Below are 25,700 nucleotides of genomic sequence, written 5' to 3' on the forward strand. Positions count from 1 at the left end.
ATAGAGATAGAGATATAGACAGATATATCTCAGACCAGAAAATCAAAAGAGTTAGAAAAAAATCTACACCTAAATGACAAAACAGGTATCAACAAACCCTGACATTGATAATTTCAACATCAATAGTCTTAATTTTCCAATTAAAAGCTCAGAATCACAGAATAGATATGTAAACAGATCCATCCTTTTGCTATATCAATGGAATACACCTTACCATTAAGAATAAACATTAGTTTAGGGGTAAAGGACAGAAAAAGATATTCTAAACAAATGGACCAAAAAAAAAAAAAAAAGCAAGATTTGTAACCATTTGATATCTGACAAAATCTATTTCAAGCCAAAGCTAATCAGAAGAGAAAGGAGCACAGGGTATACTCAGCAAAGGAAAATTTCTCTATGAGGATATTGCAATTCTAAACACCCATACGGCAAACATGAGGGCACCCAAGTTCATAAGAGACACTACTACAGCTCAAAGCACATATTGATGCTCACATTGTGATGGAGGGTGACTTTAATACCCCATTCTCACCAATAGGTTATCCAGACAAAAACCAATGGAGAAATGTTGGAGCTAAGCGTCATTTTAAATCAAATGAAACTAATAGACTTTTACAAAACATTTAACCAACATAAAAGAGTATACCTTATTTTCAGTTGCACATGGAACTTTCTCCAGAACTGGCTAGATACTCAGACAAGACACAAATTTCAGCAGATCGAAGATAATTGTTGTAATGCACTGCATTTTATCTGACCACCATGGATTAAAGCTGGATATTGACAATAACAAAAACATCAGAAAGCTTGCAAATTCATGGAAACCAAACAACTAACTACTGAATAAAAATGGGTTAAGAGAGAACATTGAATAAAACTTTAAAACATCTTAGTATTGAAGGAAAATGGAAAACCAGCATACCCAGATATATGAGATACGATGAGCTCAGTTCTGAGATGCAAGTTCATCACACTAAGTAACTGCATAAGACTATTGGAATAGTTTATATTAATAAATTAACAGCACACCTAAAAGCTCTAGAACAAAAAGACACAACACCTCAAAAGAGTAGATGGCAATAAATAATGAAACTCAGGTCTGAGATCAATAAAATAAAAACAAGCAAATGAAAAACAAAACAAAAAAGAAACAGTGAAAAAATATTTGGTCTTGTGAGAAAATCAATAATATTGATACTTACTAAATTAACCAAAAGATGTAGAGGGTAGAGATTAACAAAATTAGAGATAAAAAGGGAGATATAACAACAAATATTGAGGTAATTCAGAGAATCATACGGGCGTACTTTAAAAATCATGTACAACAACATGTTGGAAAAAAATCTAAAAGAAAAGATTCATCTGCTTGATATACGCTACTTATAAAAGTTAAGTCAAGGTCAATTATTATACAATGTAGAAACAGAAGTTTGTTTATGATGCCATAGTAACCCTGATACCTAAATAACAAAGACACAATAAAGATAGTTATAGACTAATTTCCGTTATGAACATTCATATAAAAATTGTCAATAAAATGCTTTCAAAGCAAACCCAAAACCAGATAAAAAACATCACCATGATGAACTAGGTTTCATTTCAGACTCGTAGGGATTTTTCTCCATATGTAAATTGGTAAATGTAATGGGCCATATAAACAACTGAAAGACAAAACCACATGATCATCTCATTAGAAGCAGAAAACATCTTTGACCAAATCCAATAAAAGTCCTGGAGAGATTAGAGATATAAGGGGCATAACTAAATAAAGACTTTTACAGCAAGCTCACAACCAACATCAGGTTAAGTGGTGAGAAACTCAAAGCAACTGCACTCAAATCAATAACAAGACAAGATTATCCCTTCTTTCCATATTTATTCAACACAGTTCTCGAAGGTGTTAGTGCACTAAGACAAATGAAGGACATCAAGGTTATACAAACTGAGAAGGAAGAAGTCATCTTTATTCATAGATGATATGATAGTATACATAAGTGATATTAAAACTCCAACCAGAAAATTCTTGTGTCTGATAAGACCAAAGTAGCAGCATATAAAATTAGCTCACAAAAACCAGAAGCCTTGCTATACCACTGTTCACAAGAGCCACAAAAAATATTTCTTGGTACAACAGTAAGCAAGCAAGTGAAAGTCTTGTCTGGTAAAAAACTTTAAGACACTGAAGAAGAAAATCTGAACTAAGTAACTTAAGATGGAATGATTTCTGGTATTAATTGACATGTAAGATTAATATTATAAAAATAACCATTATACAAAAAGCAAGCTACAAATTCAATGCAATTCCACTTAGATATCCAAATTATTCTTCACAGAATTACAAAGAACAATTTTTAATTTCATCTTGAAAACATATACAAATGCACACAGGGAGAAATAGAGAGCAAGAGAGAGAGAGAGATAGACTGAGGATTGCTAAAATAATTCTGAATAATAAAATAACTGTGGGAGATATCACTATCCTTGACCTCAAATTGTACTCCATAGCTATAAGAATAAAAACAGCACCCTTGTCAAAGATCAAGTGACCATAGGTATGTGGGTTGATCTCAGGGTCTTCAATTCTGTTCCATTGGTCTACTTGTCTGTCGTTATACCAGTACCATGCAGTTTTTATCACAATTGCTCTGTAGTACAGCTTTAGGTCAGGCATGGTGATTCCACCAGAGGTTCTTTTATCCTTGAGAAGAGTTTTTGCTATCCTAGGTTTTTTGTTGTTCCAGATGAATTTGCAGATTGCCCTTTCTAATTCGTTGAAGAATTGAGTTGGAATTTTGATGGGGATTGCATTGAATCTGTAGATTGCTTTTGGTAAGATAGCCATTTTTACAATGTTGATCCTGCCAATCCATGAGCATGGGAGGTCTTTCCATCTTCTGAGATCTTCTTTAATTTCTTTCTTCAGGAACTTGAAGTTCTTATCATACAGATCTTTCACTTCCTTAGTTAGAGTCACGCCAAGGTATTTTATATTGTTTGTGACTATTGAGAAGGGTGTTGTTTCCCTAATTTCCTTCTCTGCCTGTTTATCCTTTGTGTACAGAAAGGCCATTGACTTGCTTGAGTTAATTTTATATCCAGCTACTTCCCCGAAGCTATTTATCAGGCTTAGGAGTTCTCTGGTGGAATTTTTAGGGTCATTTATATATACTATCATATCATCTGCAAAAAGCGATATTTTGACTTCTTCTTTTCTGATTTGTATACCCTTGATCTCCTTTTGTTGTCTAATTGCTCCGGCTAGGACTTCAAGTACAATGTTGAATAGGTAGGGAGAGAATGGGCAGCCTTGTCTAGTCCCTGATTTTAGTGGGATTTCTTCCAGCTTCTCACCATTTACTTTGATGTTGGCTACTGGTTTGCTGTATATTGCTTTTATCATGGTTAGGTATGGGCCTTGAATTCCTGATCTTTCCAAGACTTTTATCATGAATGGGTGTTGGATCTTTTCAAATGCTTTTTCCGCATCTAACGAGATGACCATGTGGTTTTTGTCTTTGAGTTTGTTTATATAATGGATTACATTGATGGATTTTCGTATATTGAACCATCCTTGCATCCCTGGGATGAAACCTACTTGGTCAGGATGGATGATTGTTTTGATGTGTTCTTGAATTCGGTTAGCGAGAACTTTATTGAGGATTTTTGCATCAATATTCATAAGGGAAATTGGTCTGAAGTTCTCTATTTTTGTTGGGTCTTTATGTGGTTTAGGTATCAGAGTAATTGTGGCTTCATAGAATGAGTTGGGTAGAGTACTTTCTGATTCTATTTTGTGGAATAGTTTGTGAAGAACTGGGATTAGATCTTCTTTGAAGGTTTGATAGAACTCTGCTCTAAACCCATCTGGTCCTGGGTTTTTCTTGGTTGGGAGACTATTAATGACTGCTTCTATTTCTTTAGGGGATATGGGAATGTTTAGATCATTAACCTGATCTTGATTTAACTTTGGTACCTGGTATCTGTCTAGAAACTTGTCCATTTCATACCTATAATCACTTGATCTTTGACAAGGGAGCAAAAACCATCCAGTGGAAAAAAGACAGCATTTTCAACAAATGGTGCTGGCACAACTGGCGGTTATCATGTAGAAGAATGCAAATTGATCCATTCCTATCTCCTTACCAAGGTCAAATCTAAGTGGATTAAGGAACTCCACATAAAACCAGAGACACTGAAACTTATAGAGGAGAAAGTACGGAAAAGCCTCGAAGATATGGGTACAGGGGAAAAATTCCTGAATAGAACAGCAAAGGCTTGTGCTGTAAGATCGAGAATCGATAAATGGGACCTCATAAAGTTGCAAAGCTTCTGCAAGGCAAAAGACACCGTCAATAAGACAAAAAGACCACCAACAGATTGGGAAAGGATCTTTACCTATCCTAAATCAGATAGTGGACTAATATCCAATATATATAAAGAACTCAAGAAGGTGGACTCCAGAAAATCAAATAACCCCGTTAAAAAATGTATCTCAGAACTGAACAAAGAATTCTCACCTGAGGAATACCGAATGGCAGAGAAGCACCTGAAAAAATGTTCAACATCCTTAATCATCAGGGAAATGCAACTCAAAACAACCCTGAGATTCCACCTCACACCAGTCAGAATGGCTAAGATCAAAAATTCAGGTGACAGCAGATGCTGGCGAGGATGTGGAGAAAGAGGAACATTCCTTCATTGTTGGTGGGATTGCAAGCTGGTACAACCACTCTGGAAATCAGTTTGGCGGTTCCTCAGAAAATTGGACATAGTACTACTGGAGGATCCAGCAATACCTCTCCTGGGCATATATCCAGAAGATGTTCCAACCGGTAAGAAGGACACATGCTCCACTATGTTCATAGCAGCCTTATTTATAATAGCCAGGAGCTGGAAAGAACCCAGATGCCCCTCAACAGAGGAATGGATACAGAAAATGTGGTACATTTACACAATGGAGTACTACTCAGCTATTAAAAGGAATGAATTTATGAAATTCCTAGGCAAATGGATGGATCTGGAGGGCATCATCCTGAGTGAGGTAACATATTCACAAAGGAACTCACACAATATGTACTCACTGATAAGTGGATATTAGCCCAAAAACTTAGGATACCCAAGATATAAGATACAATTTGTTAAATGCATGAAACTCAAGAAGAAGGAAGACCAAAGTGTGGACACTGTGCCCCTTCTTAGAATTGGGAACGAAACACCCATGGAAAGAGTTACAGAGATAAAGTTTGGAGCTGTGACGAAAGGATGGACCATCTAAAGACTGCCATATCCAGGGATCCATCCCATAATCAGCTTCCAAATGCTGACACCATTGCATACACTAGCAACATTTTGCTGAAAGGACCCAAATATAGCTGTGTCTTGTGAGACAATGCCGGGGCCTAGCAAACACAGAAGTGGATGCTCACAGTCAGCTATTGGATGGATCTCAGGGCCCCCAATGTAGGAGCTAGAGAAAGTACCCAAGGAGCTAAAGGGAACTGCAACCCCATAGGTGGAACATTATTATGAACTAACCAGTACCCCAGAGCTCTTGACTCTAGCTGCATTTGTATCAAAAGATGGCCTAGTCGGCCATCAGTGGAAAGAGAGGCCCATTGGACTTGCCAACTTTATATGCCCCAGTACAGGGGAATGCCAGGGCCAAGGGGTGGGGGTGGGTGGGTGGGGGACTGCAGGGGGGGGGAGTGTATTGGGGACTTTTTGGATAGCATTGGAAATGTAATTGAGGAAAATACCTAATTAAAAAAAAAGAATAAAAACAGCATGGCATTGGTACAAAAACAGACACATTAGCTCATGAATTCAAATTAAAGACACAGACATAATTATGGACATCTAATTTTTGATAAAGAAGCCAGAAATACACACGGGGAAAAAAGACAGCATCTTCAACAAATGGTACTGATCAAACTGAATGACTGAATGCCCAGGAATCTAAATAGATCTAAACTTAGCACTCTGTGCAAAACATCACTCCACATTGATTAAAGGCCTCAATGTAGAGCAAAGTACATTGAATCCAATAGAAGGCAAGGTGGAGAGTCTTGTACTCATTGGCACAGGAACAGACTTTCTGATCAGAACAGTGATGGTATAGCCCCTAAGAGCAATAATTAAAATGGGACCTCATGAAACCAAAAAGTTTCTGAACAGCAAAGGATACCATCATTCAGACAAAGGCTCTAGATGGGGAAACAATTTTTACCAATTTCATATCAAACAGCAGGATAATGGCTAAAATATATAAAGAATTAAAAGGAGAAGAAGAAGAAGAAGAAGAAGAAGAAGAAGAAGAAGAAGAAGAAGAAGAAGAAGAAGAAGAAGAAGAAGAAGAAGAAGAAGAAGAAGGAGGAGGAGGAGGAGGAGGAGGAGGAGGAGGAGGAGGAGGAACAGGAGGAGGAGGAGGAGGAGGAGGAGGAGGAGAAGAAGAAGAAGAAGAAGAAGAAGAAGAAGAAGAAGAAGAAGAAGAAGAAGAAGAAGAAGAAGAAGAAGAAGAAGAAGAAGAAGAAGAAGGAAGAGGAGGAGGAGGAGGAGAAGAAGATAGATAGATAGATAGATAGATAGATAGATAGATAGATAGATAGATATCAATGAAACAAAGAAATCTTGTCTTTACAAGAAAATAAATGCTATTAGCTACAAATAATAGAACCCCTCCTTGCCCATGGTCAAGCTTCTCCTTGAAAATATAGCAATTTATACTTATTTTTAATTAATAAAACAGAAAACAATCAACCCAATTAAAAATGGAGTACAGATTAAACCAGAGAACTCTCAAAAGAGGAAATGTGACTTAGAAACACATGAAGAAATATTCAACATCCTTAGTTGTTAGGGAAATACAAACCAACCTACTTTGTGAATTCATCTTACACTACCCAGACTGGCTCAAATCAATAAAATAGATGGCAAATTTCATCCTGGTTAAGACATGGAGTAAGGGGAATTCTCATCCATTTCCAGATGGGAGTGCAAACTTGTACAGTAAGTATTGAAATCAGTTTGGTTATTTCTCAGTAATATTGGAATAGAACTCCCTCAAGATTGAGCTATACCACTCTTGGGCATATACACTATAGGAGTCTTCATTCTACTATAGAAACACTTGCTCAACCATGTTCATTGCTGCTCTACTTATAATAGCCAGATATTGGAAACAGATGAGAGAGTAAAGAAAATGTGATTTGGTTATTACTCAGCTGTTAACAAAAATGAAACTACAAAATTCTCAGGTAAATTAGTAGAGGTAGAAAAAAAATCGTCCTGCATGAGGTAAACCAGATCCCAAAAGACAAATATAGTATGTCAAATAAACGATTCAATATAGTATTCAAATATACTATTCAAATATAGATATATATGAATGATATATGAATTAATTTTATCTTTATATTTTTCATTAAGCAGTCTGTGATCTATAGAACAATGGAGATTAGTTATATCTTAAATGCCTTGGGAGAGGGATGGCTACCCTTAGAAAAGGAAGTTAGAGTCGATAGTTATGGATGGATGGGGAGGGGAACAACTGGAATAGATCTGTCAAATAGTGAGAAGGAAGAAAATGAGGTGAAGGATGAATATAGGGAGGAACAGCTAAAATGGCAATTTAAGGGATTGCATGGAAATCTAATACAGTAGAAGCTTCCTAAAGTTGTACATATTTGAAGGTACTCTAAATGGAATTTTCAAATAACTGGGGAAGCAGAGCCCCAACTGGACATTTTCTATCACCAAATGAAGCTCCCACTTCTTGGACTGTGTTACATCTAATTGAACTGTTGGCAAATGAGTCCCCATGGAGCAACCAAACAACCCAAAATATTTACAAAGCTAATGAATGCATCCCCAAAATGTTGGTAAGACCTGATTGTTGAAGACCACACCTACATAAATCATTGAACATGGGAAGTCAAGTTGGTGCCTACTGAGGATGTTCACATCTATTTACTTGTGCTCACAGTACTAGAAGGTACTCTGCACACTATTAGAGGATTAAAGGAGAAAGCCAGCCCAGCTACAAAGTTTTTTATTGACAATAATGACCTGGCTGCAAGGTATGCTATATTGAAATAGTGACACAAGGCTTGAGGGAGGAACTTACTAATAGCTGATAGTATTTAAGGACTACTCACTGAGCTTGGACCCATACACAACAATTCAAAGTTGTCTAAGATCTCGAGACTACAATACTCAAAGACCTATAGGAAAATCCAATACTGGTTCTGGTGAAGTAATGCATCTATAGCATAATGATATTCTGCTATAATAATATGTGGATGTCTTGCTTAGCAATCATCCAAGATGCTACCTCATGCAACAGATAAAAACAAATACAGAGATATTTGTCTCACTCATGTTTTGCCTTGTCACTCACCACACATATCTCAGGTCTTTTGTGTATATATTATGATTTCCAGTTTTTCATTTTTATGGCCCTTTCACTCATGCTAATGTGTGTTTCTTGAACTCCTTTCTTTGAGTCCTTGCCTTTTATATGTTTGTATTGTCGTATTCTGGTTTGTTTGTATTTTATTACTATTTTAGATGCCTGTTTTTCTTCTAATGACAGAGGGGATGAGAATTTGGGTAGGCAGGGAAGTGGAGAGGATTTGGGAGTACTTTGGGAAGGGGAAAACAAAACCAAAGTCAGAATATATTGAATTAAAATATATTTTCAAAAAATGGGAGTTGTCTATTTTTATTAGTATTTACAAATTTAGATCTGTGTAATGCACAGCTTATGAGTCTAATAAGTATCCAATTAGCTGACGATTTCTTCTTTCACTGGGTCAATTAAAACAAAATAATTGTGTATATTTAAGGAGGAAAAGAAAGCAAGGTTAATATCTCAGATGTTTTCTGTGAATTTCTCATTTTGTTCTATAGAATCGATTGTAAAAATGACTTCTAAGATTTCTCCAGTGATCTGATGGTATAACCTCTAGTGTGAGAGGGAAAATTTAATCTCATTGGATTATTATTTTTTAATAATTTTTGTGATGATAAGATATGTCTGTCTAACAGAATGTGAAGTAAGCTTGGCACTTTGCTGTACGAGTTCCTCCTCTCAGAATTCGAGAGTAATGTAAAATGTCAGTAATCATGTATGTCTTTCTACTATACTGGAGTTTTCTGCTTCAGCATATGTTATTACAAAGAACATTTATAAATATTAGTCTCACATGAGCTAAATTATCCTATGAATAAATTGATTAGAATTGATTATTTACTCTAGCATATGGTTAAGTATGATGACCATAAATCCTGATGTATAAACATACTTGATTGTAAAGATACCAAGTGTCTCTCATTGTTTAAATGCATGTAGAATAATAAGAATGATTTAGAAAGGTGGATGTAGTGTTACTTATGATTAAAAATTAAATGTAATTTAAAACAAATTTGAAAACAATTTTGCTGAAGAAAAGCAAGATGATGGAATTACTTTGAAATCCAGATAAATACTACTTTGAAAAATATCCTGGTTCTTAGAATGTCTTTCGGTGGGAGCAGATTCTTTCTTTCCTCCATGTGGATCCTGGGGATTGTATGCAGGTTGTCAAGTTTGGCAGCAAGTATCATTACAAACTAGACCATATTGTAGGCCATTAAGTTTTTAAATACAAAATAAGTTATAGAATTAATAGAAAAATGTGGTATTTTCCTTATAGTCCTCTAGGTAGAATGACAATCTGCTAACAATTCCTATTCAAAAGCCATTTAAGCATAATAATGTAAGCTGTAGTGATTCTGTTATTTATCATTAGTTTGTAGGTCAGGCAGGTAACTCTTTTAGCCTTTTTGTTTCACTGACCTTTTCTTGGTCCACTTGTTCATCTGTCATTTGTTAGCATAACTGACATGTTTGGTGGTGATCCATCTATTCTCCAACATTAGAGGTGTGACTAGGCTTCAGGCTCTCCAGTTGGCTACTTTAAACTTGCTCATATAATGGGTGGGGGTTGGAGTGGGGAAGGAAAAATAGTTACAGGGTCTCTTAAAGCCTAGTCTGGCATACGATTACTTCTGCTGCTTCCTATTGGCCAAATCATGTCAACAAGTCAAAATGAAAACAGACCCTCCACAGTAGTGTAGAGACCTCAACACACAACTGAAAGGGTACAAACAAAGCAGTGGAAGGAGGTACAGGTAACATTATTTAATTTTTTGTTAACTTCCAGGATTTTCAAAAGCTTCCATCAACCACATCATGCTTGGATCCCAGAACTGAATAGGTCAATCAAAAATGAGAAAAGAGTCTTTTTGGTATGTCTTCTTTGGTTTGTAATATGCTTATATAGTTTTATTAATATGAAATATTTGGGACAAGAAGAAAGGAGAGGTTAGGCTTAATAAATGATATATTTGTATATCAAGTTAACAAGGGAAAAATTAAAAGAATGAATAAGGGCCCCTTTTAAAATATTTTTTATTATGTATTTTCCTCAATTACATTTCCAATGCTATCCCAAAAGTCCCCCATACCCTCCCCCCCCACTTCCCTACCCACCCATTCCCATTTTTTGGCCCTGGCATTCCCCTATACTGGGGCATATAAAGTTTGTGTGTCCAATGGGCCTCTCTTTCCAGTGATGGCCGACTAGGCCATCTTTTGATACATAAGTATGTCTTCTATAAATTTGTAGATATACAAATTAAAAGGCTTTCCCAATACCTAGCATAGAGTTGTGAGGTAGGGGTAAGATAGCTATGAATGACCCCTATGGGCTAAAGGAAGTAAGGAGACAGTCACTGAAGGGTTGCACAGTGCAGTCTCTGCTGTGGACACATGGCATCTTCCCTGTCTTGGGCTGTGGGACTGCTATCAGGTCATGGATATCCTCATGGGGTTCTTCTTCCCCAATTGTTTCTGGTCCAGGTACCACAGGGCTGTGCTTCATCTTTATCTTCTCACCCCATCACCGGCTTCTGAAGATACAGCCGGGTTCTGCCAGTTAATTTGGTGTTTGTACTGGATTCCTTTCTATAAGAAAGTTGAAAGATGGGATTTTTTTTTATATTTTAACAATCTCTGTCCCCTTTAGTTCAGAATGGTAGTATATTCTCACAGATGCTTCCTGAATACCTTTCTGATCTTTCTAAGAATTGAATAAAGAATCAAAGTCTACTGCTTTTGATAGATTCCTCTCAGTTATATTGTTACTTGGGGATGGCTCTGGTGCAACCATGGTCTTATGATTCCTAGAGTTCTTTTGACTAACTCAGAAAGCCTATTAGATAGTTTCTCAATTCTTTCAGATATTTTAACCCCTGACATAATCTTTGTCCCAGCCTGGGGACAGGCAGACAGAAACAGTTCTTTTTTCCAACTGTAGTTATAGGCTATGGTGTTGCTTTTAAACTCTTTCAAATAAGTCAGTTCATCTCATCTCCTTGCCCCATCATCTCACTGAGTTAGAAAAAATTTCCCTCATTAATAGGCCTACTTCTTATTCAATCCTAAAATTTGAGTTTGATACTTTTTCACACTTCCCCAAGGACACCAGACAACTGTTTTGTTCCCTTTCTAGTATTCCATAATACATCACTTTTCATCACTTTTCATCCACTGGTGCTACCTCCATACTGTTCTTCCAGATTTTCTTACTAACTGCTGGCTCTCTATTGTTGCAGTCCTTACTTTTCAGTCATTCCCAAAGCCAATGATGTGTCATATGTTTGTTAAGGCAGCTTCTCTCCTTGAGTTTAATTTCTATGTTCTTAATATATTGTTGCATATTAATCCACACCCTAAGATTAATAAGGAAACCTCTAGAACTATACTTTTTCTCACAAATTTGTAGACTGGCTTGGTAGGTTTGATCTTGGTTGGGCTTATAGACATGTATGAAACACTCTGTGGAATATCTGGGAGTTGCCTGAAATATGACACTTGGGATGTGCTGTTCTTGGGTAGTGGAGGAAATGGATTTATTATACAGCAGACCTGTCTGGGATTGTATGCACAGTACTGGACAAATTAAAGCAGAAATATGCCAGGTGTTTGGTTGTCTTTATTCAGCACCTCGAACCATAAGAGAAATCTACATTCCAGGACTAAAATACAGATTTTACTGCTTAATAAAGGAAACTTAAGACCCTATTGCAAAAGCATGGGAATACAGAAGGAAATGAGTGGAGAATTGGTCCATTTTTGTCATCACTCCTTCATAATCTGTAACTCTCAGAAACTGATTTCCTAGCAGAATGTGGACATTTTCACAGACTTTGCCAGCTTTTGAGAGGAAAATGTGGGGTTGATTTTACAAGTTTCCAATGTTGGGCTCCTAATGTCTTTTGTGTAAGGGAACACAGTTGTGTATAAGTTATACTTGAGACTGTGGCTACATGTGGTCCCATTGCCTATCATTAATGATAATAAACAACTCTAAAATACATTGCAGTTCTTCACTGTGGAAACAATTATTTCAGGGTTTTGTTTTGTTTTGTTGTTGTTGTTGTTTTTGTTTTGTTTTGTTTTGTTTTGGTTTTGGTTTTTTGAGACAGGGTTTCTCTGTGTAGCCCTGGCTGTCCTGGAGCTCACGTTGTAGACCAGGCTGGCCTCGAACTCAGAAATCTGCCTGCCTCTACCTCCTGAGTGCCGGGATTAAAGGCATGTGCCACCATGCCCGGCACTTCAGAATTTTTAATTGACATTCTCATGAACCAATAAAAAATATCTTCCTAGCTCTAAGATTTTCTGCAAAAATTTACTTTCTTAATAAATCTAACTCAAGGTACTGTTAGGCACGACTAACCCATATTTTAGACCAGGAATGACTGAATCACTGTGGCAGTGGGGCTGTGTTTTCAATTTAACTAGGATTTCCTTTTCAGTTTCTTTCTTTTTTCCCCAGCTTTCCTTGTGATCTGCCTTCAGAATAAAGGATTATACCAAGCAAGAAAAGAGACAGCCTTTAACATTTGAACTTCTAAAGAGAAACTTACACAGTATCAAAAGCTTTCACTCTGACACAAACTATAGACTAATCTCAAGGCTTAGCAGGATCGTTCTGCCTTTAGGAACAAAGATGAGTCAGGTTCAGTTGATTGAAAGAAGGATTGGCTTTGGAAAGGAAGGAGAATGTGAGTCCTAGCACGGTGGAAGTCCTTTGTGTTAGGGGAACAACAAAAACCTAAAAACAGTTGGTATTGTTTGTAAGAAGGGGTGTCTATGGAATTACCTGTTCCTCTGAGAAGTTCTGGTAGAGGACCTGGAACAGAAGCATAGCCCTAATTGGGGGACACACAAAAGCATGTAGGTCCTACATCTTCCCAAAGAGAGAAAAAACAAACAAAAACAAACAAACAAATAAACGAACAACAAGAACAGATGGCTATGTCTGAAGATCCCAATAATAGCCAAAGAGCTTAAAGACTTTAGATTCCTTTTAGTTTGCTTGCTTGCTTATTTATTTATTTATTTAAAACAAACAAACAAACAATTGAAAACAGAATCTCGCTTGGTAGCCCAGGTGGGACTTGAGTTAGGGACTCTATAACCTCTACCTCTCAAGTCATGTCATACATTATAGGCATGCATACTGGGAGACACTGTACTTTTGTTATGTGGAACATAGAATACAAGGACCAGGAGGATAAAGGCATGAGAGTTGCTGGGGATGTCCACAGCAGTTAGCTGAATATGTCAACTGAAATACTGTAGCTGGACCAGACAATGGAATTTCCTCTTGTGAAAATGAAAAAGCAGTCTCTTTTTACCTGAACTATTCTAGAGAGTTCTATGTTGCTTGTTTCCTTGAATAGAACTGAGTGAAAAAAAATATAACAAAGTCTGGGTTTACCTTGAAGTAGCATGATCAGTGTTTCTCTTGTCAATAAAAATGAAGTTTGAGAACTAAGTACACTTACAGAAATATTTTAGTTCATTGATTCAGAGGCATGCAATTTTCTACCATGATTTAATGCATTTGAAACTGAGATTCAGCTCAGGATCCATGACATATCAGAATTTAGTTGGCAGTGATTTTCTCCCTTAATGGTAGGTGAAACAACAGCACTATTTTTTTTAACACACGATGGAATCTTAAATTCAATAAAATAGAGTTTAATCAAAGATGTCTTTGTATAGCTGGGATTTGTAAGTTTCACTTACTGCCAGTGAAAGTGCTGGTAATTTAAGACCAATAGCTCAGCTCTTCTTGGTGTTCCTATTTTAGGAAGCAATAACTTTAAAAGTACAGGAAAGTACCCTGTGAAGATCAGGAAGAGCTGCTCAATGATGAATCCAGCACAGATATCATAGTCATGTTTTTTTTCCCAACTAGCTTCAATGTATTTGCACCTGTGGCATAGTTTACTGAGAAATTATCTGCAGTTTGCATCATGCCTCTTATCCACTTGGTGTCAAATAGTGTATCAACATCACTAAAGGGTTTCTAAAGAGGTTCTCTGTACCACCATCAAAGATCCCTGGGTCCTAGGAGCCTTGAGCAACCTTGAGGAAAGCCCTGGGAAATGTTACCTTCTTAGCTTTCCCCTCCATACCTTCATTAAACATGGAGCCTTCTGACCACAAATGAGACTTCTTTTCTCATGCGCTTGAATAAATAGTGACTTCTTAATTGATGTCCACTCCTATAAACCTTCACAGTAAATTGAACACATAGTCACTTTATTCTGTTTCTGGTATCAAATTTCTGAACTTTTATACACAATACTATTACTTCAGTGTGGGGAATGTCATATTATCATTAACATGGACTCTCATTTAATTCTAGTATTTTTATTCTAGCAATTCTTCACAAATGACCCCCATCTTTCTCTAAGTAGGCTTCACTCAGGAATGCAGAGGGGTAGCTCATCCCGATGAGTCCACATTCTAAGCTACTCTGTATCAGAATTCTTTTAGAGATCCACTCCATCCTCACTCAGTTTTGTAAGTTTCAGCCTTCATATTTTGAGTGTTGCTCTCTTTGAGAGGTTGTGGAGTCTGGTTCCTTCTGCTTCTACACTATTTCTCTACCACTGAAGAATCATTCCTATCACAATGTCAACACAAGATGAATCTCCTCCTGTCCATGATGATATTTTCTAAGGTGTAACTTGCTATGGTATTGTGCTGTTGAATCTGTTCCTTGCAGCAACTTAATGTGGACCCATTCAGAGACACTTCTTAGAATTCAACAATTTGAAACACTGTCTTCTCAAAGTATATCCTCGTAATTATGTTCATCATACTCCAAGGAGCCTGAATGCATGTTCAGTCTCAGAAAATGAAAGCATATTAGAAATCATGATGTCACATGAAACCTGAGATCATGTAGAGCATATCTCTTCCTACTGAACCATCTCTACATTCAGAGACTCTAGGGAGATGTTCCAGATTTCTTCCTTTGTGAGAGTGCAACACTAAATTCTTGAAGTTCTCAGAACTTTTCCAAGTGTTATTTTGGAAATCAAATATTCCAATATTTCCATTAGGACATAGAAAAAGGTTAATACATTTAAACTTTCAAAAATAAAGAATAGGCAAATGAAAACACCTTTCTTTTCAAGCACCTGTTATGTCTTTACATAAGTCCATGGAATCCTAGGCTCCCAGTCTTCAAGTCTCCATTACAAACTACCGAAAAGCTACCACTCACCCTGAGAGATACGAAGACTATGTCCAGAAGAAAGACCCAAGAGTGTCCCTTTTAAGAAGAACATACTCACACTTTCTTTTTATTCATTTGTTCTATCCTGTTTTTCCTTCCTCAAAAAATAGACTCCATCTTATGAATAACATTTTTGATGTCTCCAAAGTTAATACACTTGATTTATTAGTGGGATTATATTATAAATTATCCACACTATAGAGAATAACCCAGAGCTTTCTTTTTTTCTGTTCAAAGGATGCCAAAAAACCAGCAGACTTTAAAATAATGATGCAGCTCCACTTGGCTGAATTTTACATAAAAGTATTTTGTCTTGGATGCCATAAAAGAGACTTAGTTACTGAGATATCTAATGTACGTTGTTCTTATAGAGCTGTTTCACTTATAAAGTATGACTCTCTAGCACAGACTTTCTGGATTATATTGAAGTAAAATTTAGAGGCTACATAAGCTGAAACTAAACAATATATGTCTTAAATAAAGCTCAGAGGGGAAATAAATATGAATTCGTGAGAGAAACCTGTTTCAGGCTTTTGATGAAATTTGGTATTGTGGATTCTTTGTTTAGTTTTCTGTTTTGTTGGTTTTGTTGTTGTGGCTGTTTTTGTTACTGTCATGTTATATGGCACACTACAAGGCATACAGTGTAAGAGAACTGGTTTTGATGAACTATTATTATTCATACAATAAACTATTTGGCACTGTTAGCAATTATTTGTTTGCAGACTTTAAAAATTAATTTGATCCCTGTTAGGTCCTAGGAACCTCTTGGGTCCCTAGCATCTGGGACTTTCTAGTGGATACCCCAGTTCCCCATCCCCCATTTCAACAAACTTTCATTCAAATTCCTGACCCTTTGTACTTTTCCATGCCCTGTCTCCTCCCACACCTGATCCTGCCCCTTTTTCCCCTCACCCTCCTCCCTCCCTCCCTCCCTCCCTTCCTCCCTCCCTCCCTCTTAGACTTTTCCCTTCCTCTATCTCTGTGATTATTTTCTTCCCCTTTCTGAGGAGGACTGAGCAACCACACTTTGGTATTTCTTCTTCTTTTGTTTCATATCGAGTTGTATTATTGATATTCCAAGCTTTTTTTTTTTCTTTTCTTTTTCTTTGGGCTAATATCCACTTATCAGTGAGTACGTACTATGTGTGTTTTTTTTTTTTGTGACTGAGTTACCTCATTCAGGATGATATTTTCTAGATCCATCCATTTGTCTGGGAATTTCATGTAGTCATTGTTTTTAATAGCTGAATAATAGTCCATTATGTAAATATACCACATTTTCTGTATCCATTTCTCTGTTGAGGGACATCTGGGTTGTTTCCAGCTTTAGCTATTATACATAATGCTGCTATGAACATAGTAGAGCATGTGTCCTTGTTAGAGCATCTTTTGGATATATGCCCAGGAGTGATATAGCTGGGCCCTCAGGTAGAACGATTTCCAATTTTCAGAGGAAACACCAGACTGAATTCTAGAGTGGGTGGGTTGGGAGCAGGGGAAGAGGGGGTGGAATAGGGGGTTTGGGGAGGGGAAACCAGGAAAGGGGATAACATTGAAATGTAAATAAAGAAAATATCTAATAACAATTAATTTTATCAGATTACTGATAAAGCACAGTGCTCTTCTATATTGTAGATACAAAATAAAGTGAAAACTATATGTAAATTACTTTTGATAATAACATTTATGTGGAGAATGGGATGATGGATTATTTTAGCTTGCTGTTTAATAATCTTGTATTGTGTCTAATTTTTTATAATTGATATATTATCATAAACAGTGCAAATGGTTTTGTGAGTTAAGGATGACAATTGGACAGTTTCTGAGGGGCGGATGTTACTCTCCATCCTTTTACTCCACGGGCCACGAACAATGCCACACAGCTTCTTTGTAATGTGGGTATGGCAGCATTTCATGAACTATTTCCTTAAGAAACTTACCTGCAAATGCTACTTCCTTCTTTCCTCTTACTCTTTACATCTCTAAAGTAGATAGTATGCATTAGTTGATTTTTCACCTAAACATTGCATATGGGTTATTTTAGGGAATTGAAAAGAATAGTTCTAAAATCAACTGGGCATTAAAATATTTTGACATAGTGTATTCTATAATAGTGAGTGCACTCTCAGGATTGTAAGCATATGAATATCAAATAGGATTTACTTTTTTTTTTTAGTTCAGCTAACGACTTTGTTTTGTAGTTTGTTAAATCCATGATCAATAAATTACAATAATCTATAAAAGTCATCGTTAAATACTCTCTAACTATAATTATAAAGAAATATCTGTAAGAGACGACATGAATCTTTAAGCGTGTTTTATAATGTTCATGCTTTTATTAGGATCTTTTCCCATGCTGTATATTCAGTAAGCTATTACTGAACAAGGTAAAATGTCTAAAGTAGTATTTTATACTATAAAATAATATGACAAATTATGCTATAATTCTAGGTTTTTATGCCCCTGTAAAATTGTTTTAGGAAATAATTTTTGGATCCAATCCATAGGCCTTTTTGCACTGAGTCCATATTTTAAAGCACTTTAGTTAGCTTTTATTTTTTCCAAAACAAGACACAAGGAATGCAATACTCCATGTCTTCATTGCTCGCCATGTATGAAGATTTAAGCAGAAGCTGCATGCCACACAAAGATGGTGACTGAGTTAGTAAGGACCATGGGGATGCATTCTGAGTCTCAGCTCTAGCAGGTAGTGTGTGCCTTCAGTGTCAGGATTTGATCCATTTTTAAATACAGATGGCTTATGAGTATGAACAAGTTTCTTTTTTTCCCCCTGCATAAGACAGGAGACCCTTACATTTATGGATCAGAAGATTATTATTTTCAACATTTAAGGATGTCCCTAAAACTGCTGCAAAGAAAAACAAGCAAAATTACCAAGTAAACACATGACTGCATTGACATAATATTCATTCAGATTTTATCTCAAATAGATGTCTTTAAAGAGCCTAAAATATGTTCCAGAACAAAGGGAAATATCTGCTTGTTTATTGTTGGGGAACTCTGTTATTAAAGTCACAGTTGCCCATGTCCAGATAACTCTCCAAGCTTGGCACAAAATCAAGAACCCTTTTTTCACAGTGGGCCTTCTATTTCCCTGCCTAACCTAAATTGCACAGTGTCTCTGAGCATAGACACCCTACCTTATCTGAAGAATGTCACTGTGCAGAGCTCTCTGCAAGCCCTGCATGCTTCAGCACATGTCCGGCTTTAGCTTCTTGCCTATATGATAATTAGGGTCTGTGCTATGATCAATCAGCCCTTACCACTTGTACCCCTAAAAGTCTATATGTACCCCCCCCCGAATAACAAAGTAGAGCTATCTCACTGAATCTGCTTCTGGAAGTCCTTGAGTCATACTCAAGGTCATCCTAACCCTGCTTGCTTCTTCTGCTCCCTCTTTTCTCGTGGACCAGTGGCCAATGAAACTCATAGAGAAGGAAGACTCACTATTCATTTGAAAAAAGTAAAGGCTATTTTGATTACTTTCTAGATGTCTCCCGAAAGCAAATAAGGTTGTAGCAGCAAATATATTTCAATACTACTAAGCAAAGGAGAAGGATAGACATTTTATTACATTAGAAACATAAAATAGAATGCACTTCATCAAAATTAAAAACTTTTGTGTTTAAAACATGTCATTTCTATATGGGGGGGTGTATATACATTTGTATGTGAAGGTATGCACAGCTTTATGCATGTGCATGGAGGCCAGAGGAGAAATGTTCTGTGCCCTGCTCTATCTACCTCATTTCTTTGGGTCAAGGTCTCTCTCTTTCTGAAACTGTGAAAATCTGAGAGACAGTTTGTACTACCCACAGCTCCAAGATTGCAGTTTTTCCTGGCCATGGTTGGCTTTCTAAAAATGTGGCTGCTAGGGATTTTAACTCAAGTCCTTATTCTTGCACAACAAGTGCCCTTACCCACTGAGCCATCCCCAGGCACGCACCCCCCCATGATTTAGAAAGGGAAACAGCACTAATAGAATTGGGGAAAATACTTACAAAGCATCTATATGGTAAGATACTCGTATCTGAAACACGTAAAGAATCTTACAGCGGATCATAAAAATATAAAAAACCTAGTTAAAAACATTCAAATAACTTTCTGAATGGCTATCAACCTAAAGAGATGCATAAATTGTCAATATGTACCTTAAAATATGCTTGATGTTATCAACCACCAGAAAAATAACACACAAACATGCCTCCCAAAACTGAATAATTGAACATACATAGTTATGAAACTTTTAGTCATAAGGAAAAAAAGGAGAGGAAAAATAGATAACTCAAATATTTTCCTACTAATGAATGGATAACAAGAGGTGCAGGGTCTGGAGATTGGCTTGGTGATTAAGAAACAGTGCTTGCTCCTTAGTTCAATTGCCAGTACTTACTTCACGTGAATCACAACTACCTGCAACTACAGTTCCAGGGAATCTCACAGCATTTTATGGTCTTTGAATAGACCCATGCATGTTTTATCCACACCCACACCAGTCACTCATTCATTCAGTCTGTCTGTCCTTTATCTCCCCTATCTCCTTCCTCTTTTATCACTCTCTGTCTTTCTCTGTTTCTCTTTCTCTCTACACACACACACACACACACACACACACACACAGGCAAAAAATGCTCATGTATACTCACACAAATAAAAATAAAACAAATCTTTAAAAACATGACAATTAGCTAGAGCTACACAAACAAGCTTTTCCCTTTTGGTGAAAGTTGTAAATATTAAGCCATTTTTATAGTATCACTTCTGCCTATCTACTAATGCTGGAGGTCTTTCCCATCAACTAGCTCCTTTGCCAATTTATATCTCCAGGATCTTAACATGTTCATTACAGAGGTCTTTAACTTCTTGGTTAAATATTTCTATGTATTTTAAAGCAAGTTTTAAATTTATTTATTTATTTATTTATTTAATTTTATGTGTATGGGTGTTTTACCTACATGTATGTCTGTGCATCCTGACCATGACTATTCCATGTGGCAGCCAGAAGACAGTATTAGATACTCTGAGACTGTTATGAACTGTGGTGTGGGAATTGGGAATTACTGGAACCAAGTTCCTGGAAGAGCAGCCAGTGATCTTAACTATTGAGCAAAATCTAAAGGCCCTCCTAGGCAATTTTGAAGATATCATCTGTGATTTGTAATTTTTTCTGTTTTCTTTCTTAGAAAGTCATTTTTAGTATGTATATGCTAATCTTTGTATATTGATCCTGTATTCTGCTATTTTGCTGAACATCTTTATCAATTCAAGTAAGTTTGATGGATCTTTATGGTCTATTAAGTATAGGATCATATCATCTACAAAGAGATATAATTTGATCTTCCTTTCTAATTTGTGTCGTATTTATTTATTTATTTTAAATATTTTATTAGATATTTTATTTACATTTCAAATGTTATCCCCTTTCCTAGTTTCCCCTCTGAAAATCCCCTGTCCCTTCCCCCTCCCCCTGCTCCCCAACCCACCTACTCTGATTCCTGGCCCTGGCCTTCCCCTATACTGGGGCATAGAGCCTTCACAGGACCTAGGGCCTTTCCTCCCATTGATGGCTGACCAGGCCATCCTCTGCTACATATATAGCTAGAGCAACAAGTTCTACCATGTGTTTTCTTTGATTGGTGGTATAGTTCCAAGGAGCTCTGTGGGTACTAGTTAGTTCATATTGATGTTTCTCCTATGGGACTTCAGATCACTTCAGCTCCCTGGGTACTTTCTCTAGCTCCTTCATTGGGGACCTTGTACTCTGTCCAATGGATGACTATGAGCATCCACTTCTGCATTTGTCAGGCACTGGCATTGCCCCTCAGGAAACCTATATCAGGCTCCTGTCAGCAAGCTCTTGTTGGCATCTGTCATAGTGTCTGGGTTTGGTGGTTGTTTATGGGATGGATCCCCAAGTGGGGTAATCTCTGGATGGTCATTCCTTCAGTCTATGCTCTGAACTTTGTCTCTGTAAATCCTTCCATGGGTATTTTATTCCCCCTTCTAAGAAGGATTCTGAATTTCTGGGCTAATATCCACTTATCAGTGAGTGCATATCATGTGTGTTCTTTTGTGATTGGGTTACTTAGAATGATATCCTCCAGATCCATCCATTTGTCTAAGAATTTCATAAATTCATTGTTTTTAATAGCTGACTAGTACTCCATTGTGTACATGTACCACATTTTCTGTATCCATTCCTCTGTTGAGGGACATCTGGGTTCTTTCCAGTTTCTGGCTATTATAAATAAGGCTGCTATGAACATAGTAGATCATGTGTTCTTATTACATGTTGGAGCATCTTCTGGGTTTATGCCCAGGAGTGGTATTGCTGGAGCTTCCTGTAGAACTATGTTCAATTTTCTGAGGAACGGCCAAACTGATTTCCAGAGTGGTTGTACAAGCTTGCAGTCCCATCAGAAATGGAGGAGTGTTCCTCTTTCTCCACATCCTCGCCAACCTAGCTGTCACCTGAGTTTTTGATCTTAGCCATTCTGACTGGTGTGAGGTGGAAACTCAGGGTTGTTTTGATTTGCATTTCCCTGATGATTAAGGATGTTGAACATTTTTTTTTTTAGCTGCTTCTCAACCATTTGGTATTCCTCAGTTGAGAATTCTTTGTTTAGCTCTGTACCCCATTTTTAAATAGGGTTGTTTAGTTTTCTGGAGTCCAACTTCTTGAGTTCTTTATATATATTGAATATTATCCCCTTATTGGATTTAGGATTAGTAAAGATCTTTTCCCAATCTTTTTGTTGCCTTTTGGTCTTATTGACTGTGTCCTTTGCCTTACAGAAGCTTTGCAATTTTATGAGGTCCCATTTGTTGATTCTTGATGTTACAGCACAAGCCATTAGTGTTCTGTTCAGGAATCTTTCCCTTGTGCTCATATCTTCAAACCTCTTCCCCACTTTTTCCTCTATAAAAAAAATATGGAATTCTTCATGGATTTGCATGTCATCCTTGCGCAGGGGCCATGCTAATCTTCTCTGTATCATTCCAATTTTAGTATATGTGCTTCTGAAGCAAGCACAGTATTTATTTGTATTGTTGTATTGTGCTAGCTAAAACTTTGAGCATTGTAATGAATACAGGTAAGAGAAATTGGCACCTCTGTTTTATTTTAGAAGAAAATTTTCAGTTTTTCCTCAGTTACTATATCATTGACTGTAGGTTTGTCATATATAATCTTTATTATATTGAAATAGACTCCTGCTATTTCTTTTAGGAATTTTTGTCATGGAGGGGTAGCAAACTTTGTTGAATGCCTTTTCTGCATAAATTGAAAAATTGCCCTGAGTCTATTTATGGACAGAACCACTCACTGATTTTTCACATGTTGATTTAATCTTTCATTCCAGGAATAAAACTAATTTGCTCACTAATATTATATTAATGTTTTCCAGAATTTGATTTGATATGTATATTCTTGAAATGGACCAGAGAAAGTCTGCTCTTGTATACCCACTCATCATTCATTCTGTATCCAGCATGCAGGTTTTAAACATTTTTAGTGTATGGGAATTTTGCCTGTATGTACATATTTGTACCATGTGTACACATGGCGCCTGTGAAGGCTACAGGGCAATGGGTCTCCTGGAACTTGAGATACAGGAAATTGTGAGATGTCATGAGAGTGCCGTGAATTGAATCTGGGTCTTCTGGATGAGAAGCCAGTGATTGCTAAGCCTTTTTTCAGCCCTTCTTCTTTATATATCTAGAAGAAAACCTACAGAAACCAAGATATGGTGAGATCATCTATCGCATATTATAATATGCAAAATTATTCAGGGTGTAAGTACTCACTTGTGATGGTTTGTATATGCTTGGCCTAGGGAGTGGCACTATTAGGAGGCATGGGCTTGTTGGAGTAGGTGTATCACTGTGGGCATGAACTTTAATACCCTTGTCCTAGCTGCCTGGAAGTAGTGTTCTACTAGCAGCCTTCAGAGGAAGATGCAGAACTCTTAGCTCCTCCAGCACTGTACCTACTTGGATGCTGCTATGCTTCTTCCTTGATGATAATGGACTAAATAAAACTCTGAACCTGTAACCCAGCCCCAATTAAATGTTGTCCATAAGAGTTGCCTTGGTTATGGTGTCTGTCCACAGCTATGAAACCCTAGCTAAGACATCTCTATACCCCCACACAAGAGAAATAATGACATGAATGAAGAAGAAAATCTACAGACACTAAAACTGGTACAGATCAGATGGAGTTACTTGACAACAACTTTTAGGCACTCACAGTAAAAATGCCTCTGTAACATTATGACTCCTTGAAGCAAATAAATTTCTAGAAAGCCCCAATGAAAAAAGAATCATAAGAACTCAGAAGACACTGTAGAACTGACAAATATAAGATCAGAAAATAATGGACTTGTCTCTGTATCCTGGATAAATACAAGTCCCATTGCTTCTCTCACTCAATGCCTAACTTTCCCAAACGAATACCAAATTATTTTTGCTTCTGAATTTCCGGTTTTGAACCTAGAATAATGTACCCATCTGTAGAATGTTTAAAACATATGGAGATTTACAAGGATAATTGCTGTAGGCCCCCCTTTCACACTAGTACACAAGATATGGGAAAAAACCCTAACTCAGCTCCTCTATTAGGAAAGTACTCCTGATTCTCTACCTACCTATTGCCAGATCTACATGTAGCCTGACGCCTCATCTATGTGGCTAAGGGGTATTCCTTAGCTCTGTTGGATAAGGCTTTCTATGTGTGATCTATTGGGAGAAGAGTGTCGTCATCTCTGAAAGTAGCCCTGGCCTGTGTTCTGCAAGAAAGCACAATGAATTCTTTGGGTTCCCAGAGTGAACTATGGTGGGACGATGCCTCTGTTTGCCATTGGGACTTTAGGAGAAGCAGTAGCCACTGCTTACCTCTTACCATGGAAGGAATTTAAGAAACAGTGATCTAAGTTTTATGAGGGTTGTCTATGGAAATTTTATTCAGACTCTTGTTCTACAGCATCTTTGAGAACCAAAATACTTTAGACACCATAGATATACAAAAACCAACTTAAATGTAGGTAATAGAAAACTACCTCCAAAGTTTTAGACATCTCTAGAGTTTCTGAGTACCTCTAGAGTATTGATTGGTAAGGGTTTTCCTCATTATAAAGCCAGCATTTCGGACAGGAGGGCAACTTTTCCTAGTACACAGAGATTGACAGAGAGATTTGAGGAAAATGAAACTATCAGGCAGAAACTAAGCAAACAGAGTAACAGGATAATTCTTCAAAAATAGACTCCAGAGTAGAGTTAGATGACTTATTTAACAGATAATTCAAAGTAATTCTCACAAAGAAGCATACAGAGTTCCAAGAAATGATGCATGAATAAAGAGTTTCACTGAGGATATAGAAAATATTTAAAAAAATGTACCAAGCAGAAATCACAGGGCTGAAGAACACAATTTATACTTGCATTAAAAAAAATCACTAGAAGCAGACCAAATCGAAAAGGAAAGAGTATCAGTGAACTCAAGGTGGGAATAATTCAGTTAAAAGAAAGAAACAGTAATAAAATAACTCAAAAGAATAGAGAAAGCATAAGTTGCTTATAAAACATTAATCTAAACAACACTTGTATTATGAGGAACTTCAGAAAGATAAGACATTGCACATGGTAAGAAATAATATCTAAAATGTTCCCCAGTCTGTGGAACGAAGTGGGTGTTCAGATCAAAGATGACTAAAGGTCAAGAAGTAGGGTGCATCTAAAGAAGTTTACAAGGAGATGTACTACAATAGACCTATCAGATGTCAATGATAATGAGGATTTTGAAAACATCAAGAAGAAAGTAGCTTGTCAGGTACAAGGGAATTATAAAACTTTCAGCTGATTTTCTGACAGAAACATTGTAGATTAGAGGGAATTAGGATGGTATATAGAAAATATCTGCCAACAATTACAACAGGCTCATGTTTGAATACTTGATCCCTAGTTGGTGGACCTGTTTAGGAAGAATAGAAGATGTGACCTTGTTGAATAAAGTGTATCACTGGCAACAGGTTTAAGGTC

At 36.9% G+C, this 25,700-nt stretch overlaps 1 non-coding gene across 1 annotated transcript; it reads right to left on the minus strand.

The window, feature by feature from the left end:
* Nucleotides 1-22,591: 22,591 nt before the first annotated feature.
* LOC115032280 (U6 spliceosomal RNA) lies at nucleotides 22,592-22,698 on the minus strand. Its single transcript, XR_003837920.1, has one exon. It is a non-coding gene; the product is annotated as a U6 spliceosomal RNA (small nuclear RNA).
* Nucleotides 22,699-25,700: the final 3,002 nt, after the last annotated feature.

The sequence above is a fragment of the Mus caroli genome, unplaced genomic scaffold (genome assembly GCF_978045245.1).
Source record: "Mus caroli unplaced genomic scaffold, Mus_caroli_1 scaffold_9, whole genome shotgun sequence".
Classification (NCBI taxonomy): Eukaryota; Metazoa; Chordata; class Mammalia; order Rodentia; family Muridae; genus Mus; species Mus caroli.